The following is a 7,197-nucleotide window of genomic DNA, read 5'->3' as shown; positions in this document are numbered from 1 at the left end:
CAATTTAGCCAAAGGCCGGTAGCTCGTTTATCAACTGAGCAAATACTTACTTGTAAGGGCTCAACTAATTCAAGCACATATAGCTCTTACAATGCCATATCCTAGATATGGTCTTACATATTCTCACATCTCGAGCCGATGCCATGTCCCAGGCATGGTCTTACACATTATCTCAAATCAATGCCTTCGTCCCAGACGAGGTCTTACATGAGTCTCATTTCACACACTTAGTGCTCTGTTGAAAAACTCGCACACACAGTGCCTCAATTACTGATCTCGCACACATAGTGCCTCGATTACTGATCTCGCACACATAGTGCCTCGATTACTGATCTCGCACACATAGTGCCTCGATTACTGATCTCGCACACATAGTGCCTCAATCATTCGCACACGTAATGCCCATATTCATTCGTTACTACCCATTGAAAGGACTTAACCAAGTCTATAAAACATCATATATGTACACTTTTAAACATATCATCTCATTTAAGTTTGAATTAGATAGAAATGAACACTTAAACTTTGCTCAAATTACCGACGAAGCCTACTAGGCACGAAGTCCGAATACACGTCACTAGTATGATTGCTCTTGAACTTAGTCCGATACATCACTCTCAATTCTCATGTACATATACACATATAGCAATACACATTTGTATATCATTTACATTACTTGAATACAAACACAACATGCTTATCGACCACTCAACTTCCAGTTCCATAGCCACATACAAAATCACATTTATAGTCATAAAACTCTTTCAACATTGCATCGTTTATACCCTTAGTTCAATCCAAATCGAAATTCAAATACGAGTACATGATACGTGCACTGATCAACTTAATAATTTAGGCGTATCTAAGTGAAGTTATATCACAAATTCTCATAGTCGAAGCTTGCTACACTCGATCGGGATCAAGATACATTACAATACAAAGAACCACATTTTAATAGTAAAAATCATCACACTATCATTTTATCACTTTATGGCATTTATAAATAGACTCACGCGTACACGTTAGTCCTAGAATCGACTAAATCGTAACTCGATACCAATAAAATTGTGACACCCGTGCACCGAGTCCACTTTGCGGAATCGGACACGAGGGTTAACCGCTAAACCACTCACTTTCACAAATCCATTTTAAAATTTTCCAGGCAGTTAGCTAACTGCGTCACTATCACTTTAAAAATCATATCTTGAGTTCCAAAACTCGAAAACCAGTTTCGTAATTTTTCCCTGAAACTAGACTCATATATGCATCTACAAATTTTTTTTCTAGAATTATTGGTCAGGCCAATTAGTACAGTTCATTAGTTAAATTCTCCCCTGTTGCAGGGATCGACTACACTGACCTTCGTGCGTTACGAATTGGATATCTCCCTGTACAGGGCTTTAATACTGATGCCGTTTATTTCTATAGAAACTAGACTCAAATAGGAATCTATACATATATGGCATGACTCCTAATTATCTCTGGGTAATTTACAATGAATTTCCAAAGTCGGAACAGGGAATCCAGAAACCGTTCTGGCCCTGTCTCACGAAAACTTAAATATCTCTTAACATACTGTTCATATGATTGTTTTGTTACTTTCCAACGAAAATAGATTCATCAAGGTTCGACTACATAATTTATTCACTATTTAATTCACTTTCTAATATTTTTCGTGATTTTTCACATTCACGTTACTGCTGCTACCAGCATCTATTTTTAAGGTAAACTTTACCTATTTCATGATTCTCCATGGATCAACTAGAGTTTGTCATACATATACCAAAAGTGATCATGAATGACCATTCCCATGGCTAACCGTTACCAACATTTCCATACCTCTTGACAAACAACATACAACGATTATAATGCTATGATCAAAGTATATCTAAGCCATTTTCGCATGGCTATCCGAATTTACACAAAACCGAAGGGTACATGACCTACACCAAAAGGGTAGTCCTATACATTAACCAAGATATCCTCTCACTACTAGTCTATTCTATACATGCCATAAGATATTCCAAAACATAGCAGTACCAAACAGGTGGATAGTGATAGTGTGACTAGTTGCTGACGATCCCCGAGCCCGTAGCTTCCAAATGAGATCTATAAAACAGAGGAAACAAAGTACACGAGAGTAAGCATTACAATGCTTAGTAAGTTTCAAGCAAAGTCAACAGATAACAATCAAGTTATAACATAGTTGTTCGTATTTTTATTTCACTCTTCCTTCGGCATACCACCCCTTTATCCAGATATGCACATCTCATCATAATCATAGGAATAGTCTCATAGATTGCTCTCGTATACATCACATAACTACCTTATGGTTTAGTTTAAATCAAGCTCACATATAAGCTTGGAGTACATACTGCTTAACCTTTCAGATGCGTATTTTTATAAGCAATTCTTATAAAAGAAGTCTTACCGGACATAATCTCCACACGTAGTCATCGGGTCTTACCCGTCATAATCTCCACACGTAGTCATCGGGCTTACCGGTCATAATCTCCACACGTAGTCATCGGGTCTCACCCGGAACATATTCCAAGTTTCATGTACATTTAATCACATGTTACAACATTCACATTAGCCATTCGGCTTTACCACATATGCATATCACACATATATTTTACATTAGCCATTAGGCCTTATCACATATACATACACTTTCACATTCACCACATCGCCATTAGGCCTTATCACATATACATACACTTTCACATTCACCACATCGGCCATTAGGCCTCATCACATATACATACACTTTCACATTCATCACATCGGCCATTAGGCCTTATCACATATACATACACTTTCACATTCATCGCATTGGCCATTCGGCCTTATCACACATATATGTATATCATACATATTTCATATTTTTCTTGTACATCAATTTCAGCAATAGCTTATAAGCAACTCAAATAGTTTCATCAAAGTTTACAACAAAATCACATATTCACTACAAGCAGTTTTTCTGACCAACAGTCACTAAGTTGTTTATAACTGGAGCTACAAAACTCAAAATAAATTGCCGTTAATTTTCCCTAATGTAGACTCATGTATCTTCCACCCATAAAATTTTCAGAATTTTAGGTTTGGCCAATCAATACCAGATTTTTCTTAAAGTTTCCCTGTTTCACTGTTTGACTAATATGACCACTCTTCACTACGAATCAAATTTTTCATTGTACAGAATTCATAATGTGTTCTATTTGACTCCATTTGAAACTAGACTCGTTAAGGAGTATAAGCATATAAATCTTATCTCATAACCATTTTTGTACGAATTATAATGATTTTCCAAAACAGAACAGGGATTTCGAGTCATTCCGACACTGTCCCGCACAACATTAAATATCTCTTTATAGGAAATTTCTTTGCTTCCACGGTCTCTTTTATAAGAAACTAGACCGACTAAGCTTTGATTACATATTTTATTCAGCCTATAATTCCACACCAACAATTTATAGTGATTTTCTAAATTCACCTTACTGCTGCTGTCCAAGCAATTTATTACAATTTGCTCTTAAATTTCCAAGTCCAAACACTTATGAACTTACCATTTGGGTTTAAGACATATCATGGCCACATCATATCTTATCAAATCAACTCATTATGCCCTATTATGATTGAATTTACTCAACGATTTATCGCTTAAAACTTACCTCGAAAGTGGTCGACGACTAGATATCCACGGCTATTCGTTTACTTCCTCTTTTCCCTTATCCGACTTTGATCCTCTAGGCTCTTGAGCTAAATCAAACAATTTACTTCCCAATCAAACACCATCACACGGCATCCATATACATTTTAGAACCATTCTTAACATATTTACTACTCAAGCATGTAACTTAACAACTTAACCATTAGTTGCGAACCACAAACAAAACATATTCATACGTCAATATCTCAAACCTTACCATAACAACCAATATGCAAGATATCACATATACATAACTTAGCTTATGAGAACATATGTATTACATCATAAACACATCTTTTACCAATTACCTCACTTAAGCCAAATTTTTATAATCAATCACAAAGAAAATATACCACAATCACACTTCCAAAATGAGCTACCTCCATGGCCGATTATACTTCATCATTGACATATCTCGTTTTGAATCATATAATCAACATTTGTTCAAGACATCAAACCTCTTTAATTTCGACTATTACTAATATAAACATTCACAAATATATTCTTAGGAAGACCGATTTCTTTCCATAACACATTCATCATCAATACACCATCACATGCACCATTACAAAGCTTCACTTTTAGCATGCAAATGATATCAACACAATCTTACCTTAGCCGAATATCATCTCCATGACATAGTAAGGATTGGAACCATGGCTAGTTAGAACTCAAGCTAACTACTAAAATATACATGAATCTCATGGCAAAACATCAAACTTACCTTAATAGTGACCTAGGATAGCCGAATGCTTCACTCCTTCTTCCCTTTTTCCTTCAAATTTTCGCCAAAAGATGAATCAAAGGATGAACATTTTTTTTCTTCTTTGTTTTCTTTTTCCATTAATGGCAAGGGAGGGGAGCATGGATGAGACCATTTTTTTTCTTTCTTTGCCCATGCTCTTTAATTTATTTTTCCACCCATGATGCACCAACAAAACATGTCTATGACATGTTTTGCCCATCATCCTTTGTCATGGCCAGCCACTAGCAATTAAAAGGGGAATTTGACATGCAAGTCCTCCTTTTGTTTACATGCACTATTAGATCCTTGTAGATTAGCCTATCACATTTCAAAAGTGTCACACAAGTCCTTTTGGCTAAATTCACATGCAATTTACTAAATCGAAGCTTAAGATTTTCGCACATTCATATTCACATATTTTATACAATAAATATCACATCCAAATAATTTGGTGACTTCGGTTTAGCGGTCCCAAACCGCTTTCCGACTAGGGTCACTTTAGGGCTATCACAACTCTCCCCACTTAAGAAATTTTCGTCCCGAAAATTTCTACCGATGCATAGTTTAGAATAACGTCCTCTTATTGAATTATATTCATATAAACATTAGCTCATCGATAGCAATTGTAATTCATTATTGATTTCACATCGATCTATAAAATCATTTTCTTATCTCAAAACAAATACATAAACATTTCTACAAGTATGCACATATATCTCATTTCCTTGATTTCATAAGCAATAATCACTTAATTTAATTCACAATTGCATTTCAAACACATATCAAGCACATACTAACATGTATAATTCACATCATTAACCCACATATTTGTAACCCACATTTTCATCCATGTATAAGTCTGTAACTCGGCCGAAAATACACATATACTCAAACATCCCAATAAATATCCTTTATAACTCCGTCAGTATCTCAATATTCAACTTCCACACACTGAACATTTAATTCATTCAGCACATACGAGCATACCTCATTGCTGGAATTTTTGCAAGCGTATTAATTGAAATTTTACAGCAAGATTGCTCATTTCGAATCACGTCCCTTGGATTTAACCGGATATAGCGACTCGCTTCGATTGTTCTCGGGACATAGCCGGTTATAGTTATTCGCACAATTGCTTTCGAAATTAGCCCGGATTTAGTAACTTAGCACAAAAGCCTTCGGGACTTAGCCGGATACCATTCAATAACCAAGCACATATATCAACAAATCAATACACATTCTTATTACATTCTCATTACCAAAGCTCCAACACAAGACACTCATCATATTTACAATTTCGGCTCAATAGCCACACACCAAGAGCGTGATTTCGATTTGCTTAAAACATGATCTAATCAAATCATAATTTAAGCTCTATTCACTCAAGAACTTACTTCACATTACCAACCCTTATGTTCATACACAAAGATCAATTTAGCCAAAGGCCTAGTAGCTCGTTTATCAACCGAGCGAATACTTACTTGTAAGGGCTCAACTAATTCAAGCACATATAGCTTTTACAATGCCATATCCTAGATATGGTCTTACATATTCTCACATCTCGAGCCGATGCCATGTCCTGCATGGTCTTACACATTATCTCAAATCAATGCCTTCGTCCCAGACGAGGTCTTACATGAGTCTCATTTCACACACTTAGTGCTCGTTGAAAACTCGCACACACAATGCCTCAATTCATCGATCTCGCACACATAGTGCCTCAATTATCGATCTCGCACACATAGTGCCTTGATTACGATCTCGCACACATAGTGCCTCGATTCGATCTCGCACACATAGTGCCTCGATTCTCGATCTCGCACACATAGTGCCTCGACATCGATCTCGCACACATAGTGCCTCAATCATTCGCACACGTAATGCCCATATTCATTCGTTACTACCCATTGAAAGGACTTAACCAAGTCTATAAAACATCATATATGTACACTTTTAAACATATCATCTCATTTAAGTTTGAATTGTATAGAAATGAACACTTAAACTTTGCTCAAATTACCGCACGAAGCCTACTAGGCACGAAGGCGAATACACGTCACTAGTATGATTGCTCTTGAACTTAGTCCGGATACATCACTCTCAATTCTCATGTACATATACACATATAGCAATACACATTTGTATATCATTTACATTACTTGAATACAAACACAACATGCTTATCGACCACTCAACTTCCGGTTCCATAGCCACATACAAAATCACATTTATAGTCATAAAACTCTTTCAACATTGCATCGCTTATACCCTTAGTTCAATCCAAATCAAAATTCAAATACGAGTACATGATACGTACCCTGATCAACTTAATAATTTAGGCGTATCTAAGTGAAGTTATATCACAAATTCTCATAGTCAGAAGCTTGCTACAGCTCGATCGGGATCAAGATACATTACAATACAGCAACCACATTTTAATAGTCAAAAATCATCACACTATCATTTTATCACTTTATGGCATTTATAAATAGACTCACGCGTGCTACGTTAGTCCTAGAATCGACTAAACCGTAGCTCTGATACCAATAAAATTGTAACACCCCATACCCGAGTCCGCTGCCGGAATCGGACACGAGGGGTTAACGGCTTAAACCACTCACTTTCACAGTCCATTTTAAAAATTTTCCAGGCAGTTAGCTAACTGCGTCACTATCACTTTAAAAATCATATCTTGAGTTCCAAAACTCGAAAACCAGTTTTGTAATTTTTCCCTGAAACT

The sequence above is a fragment of the Gossypium arboreum genome, chromosome 13, assembly GCF_025698485.1.
Source record: "Gossypium arboreum isolate Shixiya-1 chromosome 13, ASM2569848v2, whole genome shotgun sequence".
In the NCBI taxonomy this organism is placed as follows: domain Eukaryota; kingdom Viridiplantae; phylum Streptophyta; class Magnoliopsida; order Malvales; family Malvaceae; genus Gossypium; species Gossypium arboreum.
This window is presented reverse-complemented; position numbering follows the sequence as displayed.